Source organism: Sus scrofa, chromosome 12 (assembly GCF_054392235.1).
Source record: "Sus scrofa isolate SSC_HxYL_T2T_F1_AM1 chromosome 12, Sscrofa_HxYL_maternal_Yorkshire_Landrace_v2.0, whole genome shotgun sequence".
NCBI classification, from domain to species: domain Eukaryota; kingdom Metazoa; phylum Chordata; class Mammalia; order Artiodactyla; family Suidae; genus Sus; species Sus scrofa.
In genome coordinates, this window is record NC_139394.1 from 66,839,423 (window position 1) to 66,860,667 (window position 21,245).

Genomic DNA, 21,245 nt, shown 5'->3' on the forward strand with positions numbered 1-21,245 from the left:
AAACCTTTTCTGGCCCAGCCCGAAATGAGCCCCCCACACACACACCCCTGCTTTATTTTTCTTGTCACACTCCCGACCCTCCGAGTCCTCACTCAGCTCGTTTTATTCCGTCGCCGGCACCAGAGACTCCCCGCTCAGGAGCAGGGCTTCTGTTGGTTTTGTAACTTTCCTGTCCCCGGCAGGTGACACAGTGCCTGACGCAGTGGGTGCCCAGCAGATGTGACCTGACTGAATGGACGGCTGATTGGTTGATTGATCACCCGCGGGGCACCCGTCTGGGCTTGGCTGGGAGGAGCGTGAAGGGCTGGGGGTGGGTGGCTGCCAGCTACCCCCCCTGCCCTCTTCCCGCACGGCAGCCCCAGCCAAGTTGAAGTTCGGGCCCGACTATGTCAGCAGTGGCAGAGAAAGAGTTGGTACTAGGAAGGGCGAGGCCAGAGATTAGAAACATCTCTGGAGGTGAGAGATGAATGAAAAAGCCGATGCAGAAGGAGGAAGGCAGCCGGGGACAGGCAGGTGAAAGAGTGGGCAGACGGTAGGTGAAGGGGTAGATAAATGGATCAGAAGGCTGGTGGACGATGGAGGGATGGACAGATGAGCAGATGGATGGGTCAGGTGATGGGGGTGGGCAGGTGGAGAAAGACGGCGGTGGTGAGAGGAGCCGCTCTCATCCAGAGCGACATCTGTGTGCCTGCCTGCGGGTCGCACACTCCGTCTCAGTTCCCTTTACAACCTCGTGAGGGACGTATTCATGTCCCCAACTTGCAGGTGAAAAAACCTGAGTCTCAGATGTGAACTGACTCACTCGGGCCTCATAGCTGAGGGAGTTGAGGCCAGGTGGGTACCCAGGTCAGCCTCCAGGGCTGCCCTGCTCTTTAGGTTGGGGTCACCTCATTTCTGGGGGCAGGCAGCCCTTCTGGGCATCTCCGAGGCTCCCACCTGCTGGCCCCTGTGGGAGGAACCTGTGGACACTGGCTGGCTCCAGTCTGATGTTTACAGCTTTGCTTGGCTCCGTCGAAGTGAGACGGCGAGAGCCGTTCACCCACAGCCCTCCGCATGCTGGCACCCAGGAAGGGATGAGGGTGGGAGGGTGGTGGCATGATGCCAGCAGACAAGGGAGGCCATGCCTTCTGGCCCCATGGCTCCCAGGGCCTGTGCTCAACTCTGCACCTCAGTGCCCGAAGGGTGCAGCAGGCACCCTCCTGCCCAGCGTGCTCACGGGACACTGGGAACGTACTACGAGTGGGACATGGGGTGCTTGGCGCGCAGTAGGCGCTCAGCTTCTACTGATGCTGTTCCAGGTTCTTCCATGTCCTTGAGGGAACCCTGACCACGTTACCCCTGAGCCTCCGTTTCCTTCTCTTTACAGCAGGGAAGGGCTGTCTACCTTGCAGCTTTGTCAGGAAGATTCTGTTCTTTTGTTGTTGTTTTCTAGGGCTGCACCTGCGGCACGTGGAGGTTCCCAGGCGAGGGGTCGAATTGGAGCTGGAGCTGCCGGCCTGCACCACAGCCACAGCCACACGGGATCCGAGCCGCGTCTGCGACCTACACCACCGCTCACGGCCACGCCGGATCCTTAACGCATGGAGCGAGGCCGGGGATCCATCCCGCATCCTCATGGATCCTCGTCGGGTTCGTTAACCCCTGAGCCACGCTGGGAACTCCGAGGGTGCCGTTTTCAGGAAGCATCTAGAAAGGCGTGTCCCTGAGCAGAAGTGCATGGACAGAGACCTGGGGGTGGGGAAAAGGTGAGCCACGGGCAGGCGTGGGAAAGGGCGTGGAGTAGAGGAAGCGCCAAGTGCACAGGCCCCGGGGTGGGCGGGAGCCGGCGTGTGCTCAGAGAGGGAGGGCCCCAAGGTCCGAGGGGCAGTGGGGGTCTTGAGGCTGTGGCTGCGTTGGGGAGGTTCAAGCACAGGGTGTTTGCAGGCCCCTGCGCCCCCTCTCCCCGGCAGAGCAGCCCTCCCCTGGGCCCTAGAGGCTCAGCTGTGCCCTCCTTCTACCACCCCCTCCTCCAGCCCCTGGTCAGGGCTCAGGCAAGAGCTGGCATTAGGAGCCATGGGCACATGGGTCAGGCGGAGACGGACCCCAGGAGACTGCAGGTGGGCACTGGCCAGCAAGCCCGGTCCCCGTAACCCAGTCCCTAAAGGGACTCGATCTTCTGTTTGGAAACAGAATGTGGTCCAGGATTTTCCCGAGACGGAAGCCACGGAGGAGGGCAGGACACAGCCAGGCGTAACCTGAACGGGTTCCTAAAGCAAAATGACAAAATCCTTCCTCCGCCTTCCTCTGCCTCCTCCAATGGTGCTGGGGGCGGGGGGTGTCCAACCTTTAGAGCCCCTGGGAATGGAAGGGGCCCCGCCCGGGATGGGGGCCGGGTGGGGGCCCGTGCCTGCCTCCCCCAGCGTGAGCTATGTGCTGACACAAAGCCCCGAATTCCTCATCTCGCTTCCCTCACTGCACCCATTTTGTGCTAAGCCCTGGCTTGACTGAAGGGCCAGGAGGGATCCCAGGACAATAGGCCCCAGCTCGGGGCCCTGACCTCATGGCCATGTGTGGACGGGCGATCTCTGCACACCCCACCCCGCCACACACACACACACGCACACGCGGCCAGAGCCCCCTGCTCAGGCAGCTGAACCCTGCTGCTCAAGGACAAAAGCGTCCTGGCTGCTTGCACACCTCTCGGGATGTGGCACTCGCTGCCTCCCCTGGCAGCCGCTGGGATGCTGGGGAAAGTTGTTTCTTCTGCAGAGAGAACTGAGCAGAAAGGGGCTGAGCTTTGGCCTCCAGGAGGCTTCGATTCCGCCCCCCCAGGCCCCCTGCCAGCCCTTTGCTCTTCTCTCTGCTCCTTGCGGCCCTCCAGACGGTCACGCTGGAACTTTAGGCACTGAGGACTAGGGAGGACTTGAACCCCGAAGCTTCTTTCCCGGGAAGGGAGCAGTGCAGCTGTGGCAAGCCTCTGCTCTGGGGCCAGCCACTTCGTGGCTGTGACCTTGGCTTTATCGTCTCTGTGCCTTGGTTTCCCGCAACTGCAAAATGGCCAAGATGCACCAGGATGGAGGTGCCTGGAGATTTGGTGCACTGGACCCAGGGAGGAGCGGAAACACCCTGAGGTCTGGAGGTCTCCCCAAGAGGCAGGGACCCGGTGCTCAGCTGAGCTCCCTGCTTTGGGAATCCCAGGAGGGGCTGCTCTCTCCATGGACCCCCCCCCCCCCATTCCAGAGCCCTTATTGTGAACGACTCCTTCGTCCACCCAGCTCCTGATGGGGACGGGGCTACCCCACCCGGACTCGTTGTCATTCGAGCTGCCTCATCTGAGTACCAGTCTGGGGTGTGGAGAGGCTGGCTTTTCAGGGGCTTTTGGAGCCTCAGCCATGATGCTGGGAGGGGGCAGAGATCTGAGAAGAGGGCTCCTGGCCGACTTGGAAATGGTGAGGCCGTGGTGCATGCATGAGGCTTCTCAGCCACAGACCCCTGCCTGGCCCCCAGCCCAGGGCTCAGACACCCCTTCCTTGGTCTGACCCCCCCCCCCCAAAGGTCGTAGAGACACTGGAAGTTGTGCAGATGGATGTGCAAAGCCAAGATGGGGGAAGGGCAAGCTCGGGGCTCCGAGGACCGAGGCTGCGGCCCAGGACTGAAGTCTCTGCTGGAATGAGGTCAGCGGGTTCGATCCCCTCTTGACGCCGTCCCTCTGGGGGCTTCCGGCCCTTTCCTGTGCCCGACACCGCCTCAGGATCTAGGTCTTTTGTTTTTCGTTTTCTTTTTGTAGGGCCACACGTTCGGCATATGGAAGTTCCCAGGCCGGGGCCTGAATCGGAGCTACAGCGGAAGCCACAGCCACAGCAACACTGGATCCGGGCTGAGTCTGCGACCTACGCTGCTGCTCACGGCAACACTGATCCTTGGCCCACTGAGCAAGCCCAGGGATGGAACCTGCATCCTCATGGTTACTCTGTTGGGCTCTTAGCCTGCTGAGCCACAACGGGAACTCCCAGGATCTTAAATGCATCAGATTACACCCAGGATCCCAAAGGAGCCAGTTATCACAATGGCTAAAAAGCGCATTGCTGATATGGTCAAATGTGTGTTGTTTTATGAAGGCGTTGATGTTGCGTTTGAGTGGCAGGTTTCATCCCAACCATAATCTGGGGCCAGAGATGAATGTAAATGACACTTGGAGAGGTCTGTGACCCCAAGGATGGGATACAAACACGTCTGTCTTTCCTTGCTGATGGAAGTACCCGTACGGCCGCTCTGCCAGGGTCTGCTGCCTCAATGCACAGTCGAAGGAAATGCTAAATTTCACTTGTAAGAGAGTGATAGTCTCCCCATGCAAACTCAGGGACCCCGCGTTCTACCCCTGACATTTCGACTGCTCTCGCCATGCCCCCCCCCCACCCCCTCCGGCAGGAAGAGCAGCCGCACCAATCATGCCACATTCACTGACGGACGAGAACAAGTGGCTGTTGCCGACCTTGCGTCGGTGCACAGAGACCTTGCACGGCTCCAGACAGCGGGTCGGTGTTTTCCCTACATCTGACCCTGAGCACAGCCCGGCAAGGCAGGACCTCGTACAGTGCCCGCTGTGCAGAGGACTCAGCTGAGGCACAGAGAGGTCAAGCAGCTTGCCCAAGGTCGCACAGCTTGTGAGCGATGATGTCAGGGTTTTAAGCCAAGCTTGTCTGACCCAGAACCTGTGGCCATTATCGAACCCTCTGTTCACAGGGACGTCCCCTGGGGCTGGGCTCCGTGGATTTACCGTTGATCCTGGGTTCATCATCCCCAAGCCTAGGCAGGCTAATGGATCCTAAATGCAGTCGATACTGATTGCCCCGAGCTGCGGATGGGCCGGCCTGGTGGGAGCGTGTCCTTCATCCTTGAACGTGGACCGGCACGGAACCCTCGGCCGAGGGAACCGAGCACGCAGAGGTGTGTCAGGACCCTAGAGGCAGCCGGGGACCGTGCCTGTCCCTCCTCCAGCAAGCCCTCCTGGCCCGTGGCGCGAGGGCGTGCTCTCCCCAGAGTGAGATTCAGGTCGTCACACGTGTGCATTAATCACGCAGACAGGACGGGGTCGGAGAGCCCCCTGGGGAGTCTGGGGGCCTTAGGAGCCCGCCGTGGAAGGAGGGGGGCTTCCAGGCCCCCCTCCCCAGCCCCGGGCATCGGGGATTGTCCCTCTTTCTCAGCTTTGGGCTGTTTGCAAAGAGAATCAATGTGAACACGGTTTAAGGGCACAGCAGACTCACAGCAGAGCTCACCCCCTCTCGCTCCCCTTACCTCCGAATTCTCCTCCTGGGAGCCAGCTTCTGGTGTCTTTCCAGAAGCTTCTACCTAACACCCTAGGTGTGTGTGTGTGTGCCCGTGTGTGTGTAAGCACAAGTCCTGCCTAGATAAAAATCTCAATAATCGTATCCAACCCTCTGCTCGGTGTTTTGTCATCATCTCTTTTTTTTTGGCTACACCCGTGGCATGTGGAAGTTCCCCAGCCAGGGACCGAGTCTTTGCCACAGCAGCAACCCAAGCCACAGCGGCGACAAGGCCAGATCCTTAACCCACCGTGAGACCGGGAACCCCTTTTTCACTCTGCCTGAAAGAATTTTTCCCAATAGATTCAATCAACAAATATTTCCTGAGCACCTACTAGGTGCTGTCTTGTAGCCAACGGGCCAGCCCATCCTCACTCCCCACAGCTGGATGCTGCCCCTCCGTGTGCCCGGGGAGCAGGGCAGGCTGCTGCTAGCATGGTGAGACCCTTGGAGGCTCGCCAGGGTCCCTGTGCGCCAGCACATGAGTAGGACGAATTCACAGCATAAAGGAGGGTGCTGTCTTTTCAATTTTATTTTTTTATGTGTTTATGGCCACACCCATGCCACATGGAAGTTTCCAGGCCAGGGACTGAATCTGAGCCACAGCTGTGACCTACACCACAGCAGTGGCAATGCCAGATGCTTTAACCTCCTGCTCCCGGCTGGGGATTGAACCTGCACATTTGCAGCCACCTGAACCGCTGCAGTCAGGTTCTTAACCCCCTGCACCACAGCGGGAACTCCAGGTGTGTCTTCTTACCTTGGCCAGCTGTTACCAGACTGCTGCGGAAATGTCAGGGCTTAGGCTGCGGGCAGGGCAGTGGGGTGTGTTTGGGGAGCGGAGAGGAGGAGCCCCCAGGTCGAGGGAGAGCCAGGCTTGGAGAGGGACAGTGACCCTGGAGAGCCGTGACGGGGAAACCCGGGAGGGCGTGGGTGCCCAGAGGAGGCAAGGAACCTGGCCTGGGAGGCTGGCACGCCAGGGAGGCTGCGGGAGGAGCCCCGGGGGCGTCCTGAGTGCCAGCCCTGGGAAAGCACCTGCTGTTCACGTCTCCACCCAATGACCCGGGGACCTCGCAGGCGCTGGGACCCGTGTGGGGAGCACTGTGCCCATTCTACCCAGGGGAAACGGAGGCTTGGAGGGGGACGACAGGAGCGAGACCCCAGAAATCCAGTCTCCTCTCTTCCCCGCTGCCCGCCACCAACCCTGCTGTGGATGTTCCTTAAATAGAAGCTTCCACCCAGACTGATCCCTGGGAATGGACTCCGGACACCAGCCTCGTCCTGCCTTGTCACTTTCTTGCCTTTACAAGATTGCTTGCTTAGAAAATGCTGAGGCAATAAATGCTTTCTGCACGAAGTTAAAAAAAAAAACCGTCCTGAAACCCACCTGTTGCATGTGTGCAAATGACTCTCATTCCTCAGCGTGGAGGCTGAGCCTCTGCTCAGGTGGCTGGTGAGGTGCTGCGGGGTGGGGACCCGCCAGGTGGACCTGAATCCAGAGCACTCAGAGAGCAGGTGTAGACAGCGGCCTCCGCCCAGACGTGAAGGAGGCACAGCGTCTCCAAACCTCCAGATTTTTTGCTTTGCTGATGCAAATATATCTGTAAGTTTTTCTTAACATAAATAGGATCGTGCAAAAGGCCCTGTTCTGTCTCTGGATTCTCTGGGGAGGTGGGGCGAGTGGGCGGGGCGGGGTATCTCGGCCAAATCCAAGTCCTTCTCCATCGTCAGGCCTTACAGATCTACAGGCCCAATTCGGAGCGGAGGAGCCCGAGGCCGAGGCCGAGGACTGCGGCCCTGCCCCTCGTGAGGAGGGGGGAGGCCCACCCGCGGAGGGATGCCCGCCTGCCCTTGGGGCCCACAGCAGAGGACGGATGGGCCCAGGGTGGAGGGGCTGGTAATTGGCCGGATTATCCCAGCGGGGAGGCCTCCTTGGGGGAAGCTATTTTTAACTCTGAGCGCTGAAGCCACCTCCCTCTCTCCCTCCCTTGGCCTTTCTTCCCTTCCTCCTGGGGCCTGCGGCCCGCACTGCCCCTCTGGAGGAGGGCGGCAGGTCGCAGCAGGTCACAGGGCAGGGTGGCAGGTGGCCCTGCCAGAGAGGAGGCGAGAGGGGCTCAGAAAGCGTGGGGGCACTTGGAGGGCCTGCCAGTGCCCCACCCGGCGGCACCCCTGGAAGGGTGTGGAGATCCTGCCTCAAACTGCTCCAGCTGCAGAAGGGAGTTTTCCCATCGCAAACTCAGAGTTCAGGTGGATCGAAGGGCCCCGAAGCCCTGGAGTCTTGTTTCTCGCACCCTCAGCCCTGCTCTCCTCTGGGCGGGGGTCTTACCCTATTTGGGGCAGAGAGGTACCCGTCGCCCCTGGGAAGAGTTTCCCAGCTGACCCAGCCCAAGTCTTAGGGCGGGTTCTGGCTAGTTGGCTTCGGTCACATGTCCAGCCCCAGCCAATCACAGTGAAAAGCCCACAGCCAGGCCTGGGTCCCCTGCGTTCTGGGTGTTCTGGGCCGGCTGTGGCCCCAGGCCCACCTACCCCGGGAAGCAGGTGGTAGAGGGTGTCGGATGGGGGTGGGTGAGCTTCCCAGGAGAGGGGCCTCAAGAGGGGGAGGATGTGGGCCACAGATGCCTCCAGAGTGGCACAACCAGGACAGAACCCAGCCGGCGCTCTGGAGGTACTGGGCTCGGCGGTTCAGCCCAGGGCCTCCAGACAGCTGTGGCTCAGGGCAGCCGGGAGGAAGGAGACCAATGCCTGCTTCCTGACGGAGCGGGTGGGACTCACTCTCCTGTTTCCAGCGCTGGCCTCCGTTTCTGCAGTTCCGCTCTCCTCAGACGGATGCTGCCGGGTCAGCCCGGGGCCTGCAGGTGCCTGTGCCAGGGGGAGCGCGTGGCCCAGAGCTCGCAGGCACTGGCTGTCCTGACCCCTCCCTGCCGTCAGTTCCCCTGACGAAAGACCTCAGCCTATACACCTGCCGTGTCCTCCCCAGGCAATCCCTCTCCGCCGGTTTGGGGGCCCTGGGCCGTGAGCGTGCTGGGCAGACATACCATGCTGCCCTCGTGCCGAATGACATTCCTTCGAGAAGATCCGCAGTAAACTGAGATGCCTCAGAGAGTGGCCAGCTGGGAAGAAAGTAAAATGAGGCCCGGGAGACTGGGCAGGCCTCTCAAGAGGTGCCCTGCGCTGCCCTGGAGAAAGGACAGGCTGCGGAGGGAGCCCAGCAGCAGAACCAGGCTGGCGGCCCATGTGGCCTGGCCGGCCGAGCAGGGCTTCCAGGACAGGGAGGGGAACCCTGGGACTGTGGCTCTGGGATGCCATGAGCCTCTTTTATGTTGGAGGGGCTCCTGCTGAGGAAGGAGAAACCTGGGCGGGCTCCTGGGAGGAGGCAGCCCTCGGGGTGGGAGGAGTCTGCGGAGCATCCAGGCAGCAGCCTGCGGGGCAGGGGGAAGAGGGACCAGTGAGGCACCGCCCGGTTTTTGCATCTCAATCGATGGTTAATTTATGCTGGTGTTGTTATATTAAGATACAAGTATTACGAGAGTCCACTGCCTGCTCAGAGCAGCAACGCCGGCCTGCGAGGGGCCCCCTGCCCGCCCCACCCCCGATCCGCACGGCCTGTGTCTCTGGACCTCACTTTCCTCAGATGAAGGAGCGGTTCCTAAGGGGCCTGAGAATGCCCAGGTCAGCCGCTGTCTCTTGAAGTCAGTGCGCCTGGCCCCCCGGGCTGGGAAGGCTGGGGGGGCTGGGCCCCGCCCTGGGGGAGGAGGAGATCTCTGAGCGAGGGAAAGCTGGGCGCACTCAGGGCCCTGGGAGAGGCGTCGGAGCCAGAGCCGCTGTGTCTGGGACAGCAGCTCCTCGCGTCTCGCTGGCTTCTCGTGTGGCCCTGGGCGTGGAGTTCTTTACAGAGAAGGAAGTGGGAGCTCACAGGGGACGTGTCCGGCAGGAAGACCCGGGGCAGCTGCCTGGAGAGAGTGCCACTCTGAGCAGCCCTGCCCGGGACGCGGGCCTGCCTCCCACAGGGCAGCTGGTGCCTCGTGTAGCCCAGCCAAGGGCTGTGTGTCCAGGGCCCGTAGCCGCTGCTGGTGGGGAGCACATAGGCTTAGGAATTGAGTTCCCACCCAGCAGGCAGGTCAAGAAAGAGGGAAGCAGAGCCTAAGGGGCAGCAACCCTAGGAGCTAAGCTGCAACATCTGTGGGACCGTCTATGCCGGGAGACCTTGGGCGAGAGACTTGCTGTCTCTGTGAATGGGTCTGATAGTGGCTCCAGGGGAGGCCGGGGCCCCAGGGAGAGAAGGCTTGGCTTACTCTTACACTGGCCCTCTTGGTGAGCAGCTGGGTGGGGGCTCGGTGTGTGTGTGTTGGGGGGTGGATTCTGGGGCTGAGGATGCTCTGGACACACCCTCTTGTCCCAAGAACTGCCAGATCCCAGACACAGACGAGCCTCAAGGTGCCAAGACCCTTTGCCGGAACCACCTCCCAGCCAAGGGCACCCGGGCTCCTCTGGGGACCCTCGGTGGAGCCCTACAGGCGGGGTGTCTTGGGGACCCTTCCTCCTCGGGCCCCTTCTGGGAAGCAGGGAGGGCGGGGAGTTGGCAACGGCCCCCCGGGGGGTCACTGAGGAAGGCGTGCTTTTGGTCCCCTGGAGGTCGTCTTCTAGGAGGGAGAAAACCAGGCCTCTGGGTACTGGTCAGGGGCACAGTGGGGGCGTGGGGCAGCCTGGGCCCTCCTGGCATGCTCCCTCTCCCCACCGCAGCCCCAGCCGCCATCAGGGCAAGGGGACAGACCCGGCTCCGAGGCCAGGCTCCACCTCCAGCAGCTCTGCGACAGACGACAGACGGGTGCTCCTGAGCTTGTAAAGTAGGGCCGGGCGTTGACAGGGACGTGTCGCAGCGCGTGCTGCTCCGTCAGTCCCGGCCGTTGTCCCGGCCCAGAGCGTGCCGAGGACTCTGGGTGTGGACCCCTCCTCTCAGCCCTCACAGTGGCTGCACAAGCACTTGATGATGGGAAAGTGGGGCTCGGAGAGCTGAGGGGATCGGCCTCCATGGCCGGACGGAGGAGGAGCTGGTGTGGCTCCCACCCTGGACAGCCTGGGGTGAGTTTCCCGGGTGGCCCAGGCCAGGTGAATATACCAGCTGCCTGGGGCCAGGAGCCCAGGGCCAGGAGCCCAGGGCTGGTGCGGCCTGCAGACCGCTGTCTGAGCTGCCAGCCATCTGGGCGGCGGCCAGAAAGCCATCCTCCTCGGTTAGAATCCTGCAGCCCATCTTCCTGCTGTGCAGACACATAATTATATTTCACATTAAAGGGGAAGCTGCAGGCCGAGGGGGCCAAGGAGCCCTTTGAGGCTTGTGCTCTGGGCACAACCCTGCCTCCTTGGCCCAGTTCCGTGGCCCTGGAGCTGAGCAAGGGGTCAGACTGGTGGTAAAATGGGGTCTCCCTCGGCCAAGGCCGAGCTGGGCAGGTCTGTCTGCGGGGATGAAAGGCCTGGGCCCTGCGGAAGGCTGAGAGATCTGAGGCCCAGACAATAGGCCCCAGGAGGCTTGGAGGGCAGGGCGCGTGGGGACAGGCAGAGGCAGGGGTGGCAGGAGAAGAGGGTCACGCGGGGGTCAGGTCTGCAGAGGAAGGGGGCAGGAGGAGCAGCACAGAGAGAAAGCAGGAGATGGAAAGTCAAGCAGAGAGCACGATGAGAGCAAGAGAGATGCTCTTACAGAGGGAAAACGCGTGTGGCCGAGGGTGCGCGCCTGGTGTGCAACAGGAAGGGGTCCGTGGGAACGCACAAGCTGGGATCCGTGTGCACACGTGCGCTTGTGGAGCTCCTGCCCTGCACGTGCCCGTGTGAGTGGGTATGCACCTGTGCATCTGCAACCATCACGCGTGTCACCGCATCCTTTTTGCATGTGTGGATCCAGCCGCCTGAGCTTGTGTACTTGGTCGTGCGCACACGTGTGTGCAAGATTTCCTTGCCCGTGTGTGCGCTCGCCGTGCACCTGTGCGCGCGCGCGCATCTCTGGGAGGACAAGCCTGTCTGTGTGTGTGCGCGCGCGCGCTCCAGCGCGCGCTCCGGCGGCTGGCGGTGTGTCTGTGTGTGGAGGGGGCCGGGGCTGGGGGACGCAGGGCCGGGCCTGGGCCGGGTGGGCGGGGGCAGCGGCGGCGCGGCGCGGGGCGGGCGTGCTCTCGGCGGAGAGTTAGAGTTGTTGCCGAGCTCGGTTCTGGTGACGGCGGGGCGCGGAGCTGGGTGCGCGCCGAGCCTCAGCCTCCCGCCGCCTCCTCGCCCTCCATTCCGCTCCCCCCGCCTTCCCCGGCCTCGCTGCTGCCACCGCCTCCCCGGGAACGCTCGCCCAGGGCGAGGGGCTGGAGCGGCCGGAGCGGGCGCGGAGGAGCCGGGCGCCTGGGCGTAGGGGAGCGCGCCCGGCCCAGCCCGGGATCGGGTATCAGCGGGCGGGGGAGGGGGGCGCCGGCCGCACTCACAGCCGGACGGAGGGACGGACACCCGCCGCGCCGAGCGGCGCGTGCGCCCCGCGCCCGGGGACGCCGTCCAGGCGCGCGCCCCCGGCCCGCGGCTGGACCCGGGCGATCGGTGCCCCGGCCCGACGCGCCCCTCCGTGAGATGGAGCGCCCCCGGGGGCTGCCCTGAGGCGGCGGCGGCGATGCAGCCAGCGCGGCCGCTGCCGGGGCCAGAAACGGCCGCCCGGAGCTCGGAGGACGCGGAGCGCGCCGCGCCCGGGGCACTGACCGAGGTAAGTGCGAGGGGCCCGGCTCCAGCTCCGGGCAGGCCCCCTCCCCGGCCGAGCGAGCACGAGGAGGTGCTGCCGCGGGGAAGGTGGGGCGGCAGGGTTTGGTCGCCCTCCGGTTTTCTGGGTTTTTTTTTCCTCCCTTGGTGAGCTCCCGGAGGAAATGCTGACTGCGAGCTTTTCTCCCTGCCGTGTCTCCAGCGACCGCCACCAGGGAACTTTGCTCCTTGCTAACCTTCGTCCTGGGGGCGCTCCGGGAAACTTTGAGGCGCCCTCGGTCCCCCTCCGGACGACTTGCACGAGGGGGCTGGGGAGGGAGCCTGGCGAGGCACTTTCGCAGGCGGCATCAGTCCTACGCGTGACCTTCCTCTGAGACCCCCGACCGGGTGGGGGTGCGGAGGGGGGCGCAGACCCGGAGCGGTCTGGAAAATGCCCCGAGGCCCCAGCTGTGGCTCCCTGGAGTCGTCTCTCTTCCCACCTCCTGTGCTCTGATGGAGAAAAAAATATTCTGGAAATGGTGTTCTCCGCTGGCGAGTGAGCCAGCCGCACCTTTTTTTTTTTTTTGGCTTTTAGAAGTCGGCCTTGATCACGGAGTGAGTGGCCCCTCGGCTGAGGGAGAAGCCCAGCGGGGTTCGGGCCAGGGTCCCTCTCCTGCTGTCTCTCTGGATGTCCTGGGGCTGGTTGGCAGCGGCTGCTGGGTGGGGAGCTCCTGCGGGGCTTCAGATGGGAGTAGAGGCCCGATCGGGCGTCAGCGCGGCCGGCTCTGATGGAGTGTGCACATGTCATGTGAATGTTTTAAAACCTATGTTTGGAACCGGAGGTCACAGGAAAGTGTTTCTGTGGAGACGGTCTTCGGTTCTGGGAGGTTCTTCTGCCTCCCCACAGCCTGGGTGTGCTGGGACCGGGGACCCCAGCTCCCCATTTCCCAGGCGGCTCTTCGTCTGGGAGCCTTGCGCAGCCTGTGACGGCTGCTACTTTCTTCTTGGCTCCCTGTGCCCCGGAGGGAGCCCGGGAATGAAGGGCTGGCGACCTCCTACCCCCCATACCGGTGCCTTGGAACCTGGGTTCCAGGCTCCGTCTCCGGGGAGCGCAGAGGCGCCCACACGCCGCTGAAATCAGCAGCCGCCTCCTCGAAGGTGCAAACCCAGAAAGGCGGAAGCCTCCGGCCTGCCTCTCACCCCCTCCTTAGGCGCCAAGGGAGGCCGGGCCCTGCCTGCTGCCCGCTCGCTCGCCCCCAGCCCCAGCTTGGGCAGGTCTCCGCGCTGGATCACCACCTTGTGGCCCAAGAGGGTCAGGGAGGGGCCAGCCCCTGGGGCCTCTGGCCTCTTTGTGGCACACCCCCTCCTCCCCTGTGAGACAGGCACCCTCACTTTGCGCTGGGACCCCCCCCCCCCGCCCCAAAGAGACTCCACAGCCGAGTCTGCCCCTCACTTTCTGGCAGCCCCTCCCCTCCGGCCAGGGGACGGGGTGTTGACAGCTCCCAGAAGGGGCCTTGGAAGGGCTCCGGTCAGGCCCAGACCCCTGAGGGAGAGCAGGGAGCAGGAGGGGGGGGCCTGGCTTGAGCACCCTTGGGCACGAGAAGGGGGCTCTGGTGTCCTGGACAGCAGGGGAGGTCCCTCTTCTCCTCCGGCAGACTGCTGATGGAGAAGCTGTCACCTGGCATCTGCACTCACCTGGCCAACATGCGTGCCGGTCCCAGACCCCCTCTTGGTGCCCCCACCAAGTGAGGGCGGAGCAGAGCCCCCCTAGCCCTGAAGGGCAGGGCCCTGCTCTTGGGGAAGGGGGCAGAGCCCAAGTCTGTGCTCCATCCCCAGACCCCCCTCCCCTGGCTGCCGTGTCAGGCCCCGCCCCTCGAGGCGCGTGCCTGGCGGAAGGATGTTCAGGGCACTGTGCTGTGCTGGGAGGAAGAGGTGCCCAGAGAGGGGCAGAATCTTACCCAGAGCCACACAGCAAGTCAGAGGTTTGAGCAGAAACCTCCACCCAGCTCTCCTCAGGCTGCCCTGCCAGGTTTCCTGCCCCAGGGCCTGAGTAGCAGGACAAGGTAACATTGGTGGCCCTGAGGCAGTGAGATAATAGTGCAGCGGTGATAGTACTGACAACAGTAGCAGTGACAGCAGCGTCCTGCAGTTACGCAGCTCTGGGACCTGCTCTGCCTGTGGGCCTCCCCCCGCCGCCCCCCCCCCCCGGCCTGGCCAGGCCTCTCTCTGGTGCCCTGGGCCTCGGCTGGCAGCACCAGACATGGCACCCAGAGCCCTTGGTGCTGTGTCTGGGGTAGAAGCAACTGCACTGTCACTCCTAGAGACCTCTGTGGCCCTTGTCTGCCTCCAGGCTGGAGGCCGCTGGAGTCCTGCAGAGCCCAGGATGCCCAGCCTCAGCCCCACTGCCCCCAGCTCAGGCTAGGCCTTTCCTCCGACAGGTGCAGCTGCCGCCTGTTGCTGGGCCCCTGCCCGGGCTTCGCCGTGAGTGACGCCTGGGCACACCTGCCCCTCCCCTGGGGCTGCAGCTGGAGCCCTGCCTCAGGCTGGCGTGGAGGAGAGACTGGGAGGGAGGCGTCCTCCCTTGGGCAGCAGGACGGGTAGAGGCTGGGCTGGCCACTCGGGAGGTGTGGTGGGTGCGGGCACAGTGCACAGGATGGCTGCTCCGGGGGTATGTGGCAGCGTGATGGGGAGACGGCCAGGGGAAGGCCAGAGATGAAAGGAAGCCAGCCTGAAACTGGGCCGCGGGCAGGGCAGGAGGCCCGGAGGCTTCAGTGGAGCCGTGGGGGTGGGGGCTGGGCCCAAGCAGGAGGGTTTTCCAGAGGATCTGGGGCTGAGGGCAGAATTGGAGCCCTCGCTGGGCACTGGCTGAGGGCCCAGCACGCTGCCAGCTGATTTAATTTCCTAATGGTCGACCAGTGCAGAGGGTGGCATTGGCTCCGTGAGGCCCGGGGAGGCTCTGGGAGAAACTGGAACCTGTGCCTTTCGGACCCAGAGCCCTGGTGCTGTGCCAGGGCCAGAGCTGCATCTTTCCGCATCCCGCAGACACCCGCCTGGGGCATTTGTGTGCCAGGCTGGCATCCCCTCCCCTGTGTGCCCAGGGCTGGTCCCCGCAGGTCCTGGAGCCTGCTGGCCACCGCAACTTCCAGGCTGCTGTGTCCTCAGGGCCTGTTAGGGCCTGGCCTGCAGCAGGTGCTCAGTCAGTGTGTGGTGGGCTGGGTTGGGCTGCTTTCCCTGCTGCAGAGGCCGCGGTGGCAGCCGTGGCGGCTGTAGGCTCCGGAGTGGAGACCCTGGTGCCCGACTGCGCCGCGGTGGCCCCAGTGCAGTGTCCCCCTGTGAAGGTCTTTGCGATGTGGGTTGACCCGCAAGGGCCTTGTCGTTTGGGGGCGGCTTTCGGGCAGACAAGGCTGAGGGAAGCGGCTCGTCTGACATCGACCAAGCCACTCCTCCTCTGGGGCCCCAGTTTCTCATCCGTGAAGCGGGATCAAGGCCCCGGGTGGGGAGGTTTGCGCGCACCTAGGGGGGCTCCATGAAAGAGGGCATGTGGGCCCCTGGGCTGCCAGAGCCTGGAGCAGGCCGGCCTGTCCTGGGCCACGGGGAGCCCGGAGGCCGAGGGGCAGGGGCGGGCCTGCGGGAGCTGTGTCCTCCGGGCCGCCCTTCCTGCTACACATCTTCTGCCCACCCCACCGGGGCTGCAGCTTGTGTCTTCCTGCCCAGCTGCTGAAGTGGCAGCTGCAAGAGCGGTGTGAGGCTGCAGGGCCCTGCGGACCCTGGTCCAGCCCCGAATTAGCCTTCAGCCCTGTTGCGCCGGACACAGTTGCATTTGCATGGCCCCCCGTCTCCAGTCTTGGGCTCAGGACCCTCCCCGCGCTGATCCGCAGGGCCGTGCAGCCTGGTGCCCGCGGCTGCCTTCGCTTCCCACTTCCCCTCAGGCCCCCCCGCCTCCCTCCGCCTCGCTGTGCCTTCATCACGCCAGGCCTGCTCCCGCCCCAGGGCCTTTGCACCTGCCACCCGCTCTTCCCCAGACTCGCTTCTCCAGACCTCCACACAGCGCCTCCCTCGTCACCAGCAGGTCTTGCCCGAATGCCACCTCCTCCACGAAGCCCTCCTGGCCTCCCTGGTAACACGCAGTCCCCCATTCTTCCCCTGCTGTTTTCCTCGGTGGAACTTAACACCATCTGCCGTGTCGTGTTTTGTCCTGTTTGCTGCTGGTCTCCCTTGGGATGTAGGCTTCTCGAGTGTGGGGCTGGTGCGTCCCCAGCACCGGCAGCAGGACCCAGTACTGAGTTGGTACCTACTTGGCAGTGAGTGGGTTGACTCCCCTGGCATGGTGCCGACACAGTGAGTGCCCAGTAGCAGCAGAAGCCAGAGTCGCCGTCCCATCGGCAGATGAGAAGACTGAGCCTCGGAAAGGTGACATCACGTCCCAGAATTGCGGAGGTCGTCAGGGGCAGTGCTGGCATTCGGACCTTTTCTCTGAGCGCTCGGCCTGCCATCTGTGGGCGGGGAGGGAGCTGGCATTTCTTTCAGGCCTTCCTCTGCTTTGAGCTTTCTAGCTGGGACCCCACCTGCTGCAAGCTCAGAGCCTTGCTGTGTGCCTGGAACCTGGCCTGCTTCTGGCTCAGGGTGTCCGTACCCCGCCCTGTGAGGGCATTGACCTGTCCCTTGGCAGAGCTGAGACGCTGGGGCGTCGGGTCAGGGCTGCTCAGCTTGCAGCCGACCTCTGCCCTTGGGGCCTGGGTGGTGCCGGGGTCACTGTCTCGCTTTCCTGCCCTGCGAGGCGTTTTCAGAGGGCCAGTGGCCATGCGTGTTGGGGTCAGTGGGTTTTCCCTTCACTGCCAGGTCTCTTTTTTTGAACATGACACCCAGGTTGCAAATTTGCCATTTTCATCTTTAACCGCGTCCCATTTGTGAAAAGAACCTACGAGCTTTCTAGATGGCAAAGCACAGCCCCTTGTGTTCGCTTGGGACGTCCCATCGCCCCTGACGGGTCAGGGCTGACGGTCAGGGCTGGCGTGCCTTCTGTGGATGCGCTGTGGGTTCCCAGGCACCCATCCCTGGGGCAGAACCAGAGCCCTCCACGCCGCGAGGGGTGCCCTGTGGGAGAGGGCAGTAGGACGTCCCCACCGTGAGAGGGGCAGCTTGGCCAGAGGTGGCACAGCTCTCTGGAAGCGAGTGGGGACAGTGGCTGAGAACTTGTGCCCCTGGAGCCTGCTCATGGCTGTTTGGAGCTTCCCTAGGAGAGCTGGGCCGGGAGGGGAGCGCCTGTGCGGACAGAGAGGTGTGTGTGCGTGTGTGTGAGACAGAGACAGAGAGGCTGAGTGTGAGGTCAGGGACAGGCTGTGTCCCCCCCGCCCCCGCCTCCCCCTGACTCCTTCCAGCTGCAGCCCAAGCCCCCGGAGTTGGCGGCTCCAGCCCTGCAATTCTCCAGCACTTAAAGCAAAAATAAAAGGCTGCCAGCAGCTGGCGTTCTGGGTGGTAGCAGCCGCGCCGCCCCTGCCCCGACCCTGTGCCTCTGGGCTCTTGGTTCCGGGCCAAGCTGGGCCAGGCTGCCACTCAGGCCTGGCAGGGCTGAGGGGGCCTAGGGGGGCCGAGGGGAGCTGGCTCTATCCAGCCTCTTCATGGGACGAAGGCGGGCGAGGCCCGGAGTGTGGGGCCCGACTGGTCCCGTGGAGGCAGACGAGGATGGACGCCTGTGATGCCCGAGGTGCCAGGATCCTGGTGCAGGCGAGGGCTCCACAGCAGGGCTTCCCAGGGGCCTGGGCTCTGGCCTTGTGGGAGCGGGGCATGGACAGGACCCTGGAGCGCCGTTGCATGACAGCCTGGGGACCTTCCCTTCCCAGAGAGCCCTGGAGATCCTGGCTCGTTGAATATGCGTGACGTTGGAATTGAGCGTTATCACACCTTCCGCGTGGTGAACTCTCCGCGGGCACCTGCGCTTTGCCCTGGGGCCGGGCTGCTGGCTGATGTCCGGGTGGCGGGGGCGGGTGAGGAGGGGAAGAAACCAGCGGACAAAGACATGAAGGAGCCTGGGCTTTGTCGTGTCGTTTCGTTAATTCTTCCAGTGTTTAGTGGCCAGCGTGTTGCGTGCTCGTGGTAAAGCATCAAACAAATGTAAGGCTAGAAAGGGAATTTCTTTCGCAAACCCTGTCTCCCCCTCACCACCCCCCAGAGCCTCATGCTCTTGAGGCGACTGTCATGAGAGACGCTTCCGGATGGTCTGAGGGCTTCACGACCGTGTGGCTGTGGCTCCGCACTCAAGCCAGCGTTGGCACGTCCCTTGCTGTTGCCCGTCCCCTCTCTCCCTTTCTGGGTTTCCTCTTCTCTTCATCCCTCGGAGGCTGCAGGCGTGGGTGGACCCAGGGGCTTCCTCGCACTCTCTCTGTTGGTGGCCGAGGGCTCGCGGGCTCCCGGGACTGTGGTGACCGCCTTCGGGGTTTGGCCCCTGGTTGGGTCACGGCCTCCTGGCGACCGGGAACCTGGGACTGCAGGCTTGGCCTGTGTCAGCTCCGGGGAGGGGCTGGATCTTTGCTGGGTACCTGCTTCCTCAGACCTCTTGGGAGGCCTTTGGAGAATCTGGATCCCCTGTTCTGTCCCCGGAAGTTCTGGTTCCGAGGGCCTGGGCGGAGACTGAGAGTGTAGTTTCCCGTCTTCCTAGCAGTGCAGCCGCCACCTTAGCCCCCACAGGGCAGCCACCTGCTGCCTCCAAGTCCCCGACCCCATCTCTGTTGGGGACTTTGTCACCCCCTGAGCCATCTCTGAGCTGCATCAGCTTTGAGAGGAATCAGCAGGGCCCCCACCTGGCCCCCCCGAGGGCCTCTGTGGAAAGGACCCAAGAGGCTAAGAGGAGAGGGTATGAGCCACCCACCGCACTTGCTCGTCTTGAGCCTCCTTGCCCCCCCGGCTTGTAAGTGTCATGCTGCTGTCTGGGAATTCGTTTTCTTGGCCTCTTTCGGCCTCAGCACTGTGGTCAAGGCAGCCAGGGTGGTGCCCTCTCTCCCCACCCCCTGCCCCTCTGCCCTGCAGGCCGGAGGCTCGACCGTGCCCATGGCCGCAGCCTGCTGTGCCTCAAGCTGTCAGCCGCACCTGCCGGGCCAGGGCAGCCAGGTTCCCCCCAGGCCCCAGGAGCCTTCGGGACCACTGGAGGGGAGGCCTCCAGCAGCCCCTGGGGCAGCCGCAGGGTGGCCCAGCCCCTCCCCGGGGGCTTCGTCGCAGAGGAGACCCCGCCACCCTCTTCCTGTTTTTTGCCGGCCCTAACGGCCACAGGCTCTCAGCACTCACGGGGCCTGGCCGCGGTCCGACAGCAGATGCCCTGGCCCAGAGGCTCCCGAGCCAGGTGACCAGGGTCCTGTCCAGACCCAGCAGCCCTCCTGGTGGGTCTCGGGACCTCCAGTCACTGTGCCACAGATCAAGCCTGGTGGGCGGTCAGTGGAGGGGGGACAGCACCTGGGGAGCTGTAGCCCGAGCCTGTGGCCTCGGTCTGCTCACCTGGGAACTGGGACCATGAGGGCAAGTACACCTGACATTGTGTCTGCACTGCTCTGCCCGGGGACCGTCTGTCACCCAGGTCCAGAGCAGAAAAGAGGCTGGAAAACCGGGAGCAGGGCATCTGCATTGCTTTCTCGCGGCTGCTGTCAGTAGCCACCACAGCCGGGTGCCTTAGGACAGCACAGCTCTGGAGGCCAGAGCCTGAGATCGAGATGCTGGGAGGCCCTGGGAGGGCCGGCTCAGGCCTCTCTCCACGGCCCTGGCTGCCAGCGGCCGTGGGGCTCCGTGGCTTGTGGCCGCATCCTCACGCGCATCCTCTGCGCCCGCCTCCCGCGGGCTTTGGCGCCTTGCCTCTCCTCTCCTCTCCTGAGGACGCTTGCCGTTGGCTTCGGGTTCGCCCACATCCAGGAGGGCCTCACGTCCAGGCCCTCGGTCCAGTTACGTCTGCACAGACCCTCCATCGAAGTGCGGCACATTCACAGGTGCTTGGGGAGCCGTCACTGAACCACTGCCCACAGTCAACCTGGATAGGCCGCCCTGGGTCCTCACGTCTTTTTAGGAAGAAAAAAATGGCAGCAGTGTGTCTGGGAGGCACAAGCACATGTGCTTGGCCTCCGCTGCTTACCTGCTGTGTGTCCTTGGGCAGCGTGCTCAGCTGTTCTGTGTCTCTCAGTTTGTTCATCTGCAAACTCGGTCCCGCTGGGCATCAAGGTCCGGTCGGAGGAAACGCTCAGGACTGTGTTGTAGCTACCACCTTTTATTGGTACCCCAGTTGGCTGCATGACGTGCAGATGCCCCTGGTATTCCCGGCGCTGGGCTGGATTCCGTTTCAACAGCCCTTGGCCATCGTCACATAAAACGATGCCACAAACACCTGGGTTGGGGGGGCGTTGTGCCAGAGCCGTCCAAGCAGAAAGCTCTGGATGTGGCCCTGCTGGGTCAGAGGGCGTGTGCCTTCGTGACTTTCGGAGCTGCCCCCGCTGGGCCCTCCAGAAGGGTTCACCTGTTCCCCGCCCCTCGGAGCGCTGAGCGTGCCTGGGTCCCACCGTGGCCGCGGCCATCCTGCCTCCTCTTCGGCGGCATTCCTTGGTTTCTCTTGTTCTAGAGCCAGTGGAGCGTCTTTTCACGCTGAACCCCTCTCTCGTTCCCTCGCTGGCTGCTGCGTCCCTGCGGAGAAGTTAGTTCCCTGAGTCTCATCTCCCCCCCCGGTGGAGGTCTCTGGGTTTTGGGCGGTGCTCCTGCTGGGTGCGGTGCCCTTTCTCATCCTAGCGGGTCCTCCTGATGAGCCTCAGGGTTGGGGAGCAGCTGCCGCATTTCCAGGTGCCAACGGAGGGAGGGGGCTGGGTTTCACTCCTGCCGGCCCTCTGCTGGCCCCATCCCCGGGTGGCCGGGCGGGGTCCCTCTGGAGGTGGCTGGCGCACTGCTGAGCCTCGATGATCCCTTGGCCTGAGGCCACGTGGCCCTGGCGCCTCGGTGCCCTTGGCCCTTCCCTTGGTTCCCGCTGACCGTCAGGATGTTTTGGGGGCTGCATCAAAATGCCTGCCTGTGGGGCGTTCAGCAGCCGGGCTGTCACTGGTGCCTTCACTTCTCAGGAAGTACCGTGATGTTTCACTGAGACTTGGCACCCAAACATCGTAATGGAAATGACTGTTTACCGCGTGCCTTCTGGTGCCAGGCGCTGCGCCCGTGCTTCCCCGACATCATCTCATTTAATTCTCAAAACGTCCTGGGGAGGAGCGGGGCTTGAGGAGGAGGCCTGAGGGG

General features: G+C 63.6%; 1 protein-coding gene across 2 annotated transcripts in view; it reads left to right on the forward strand.

Annotated features, from left to right (window-relative positions):
• Positions 1-21,245, forward strand: part of KCNJ12 (potassium inwardly rectifying channel subfamily J member 12) — a 77,292-nt gene that overhangs the window by 29,302 nt on the left and 26,745 nt on the right. The window contains exon 1 of one of the 2 annotated variants that reach the window (XM_021068063.2): positions 11,886-12,024. The exons of the other annotated variant lie outside the window; for it this stretch is intronic. The gene's annotated coding sequence lies outside the window, so the exon portion shown is untranslated. Of the gene's footprint in view, positions 1-11,885; positions 12,025-21,245 lie in introns of those variants that run through there. 2 annotated transcript variants of the gene reach the window in all.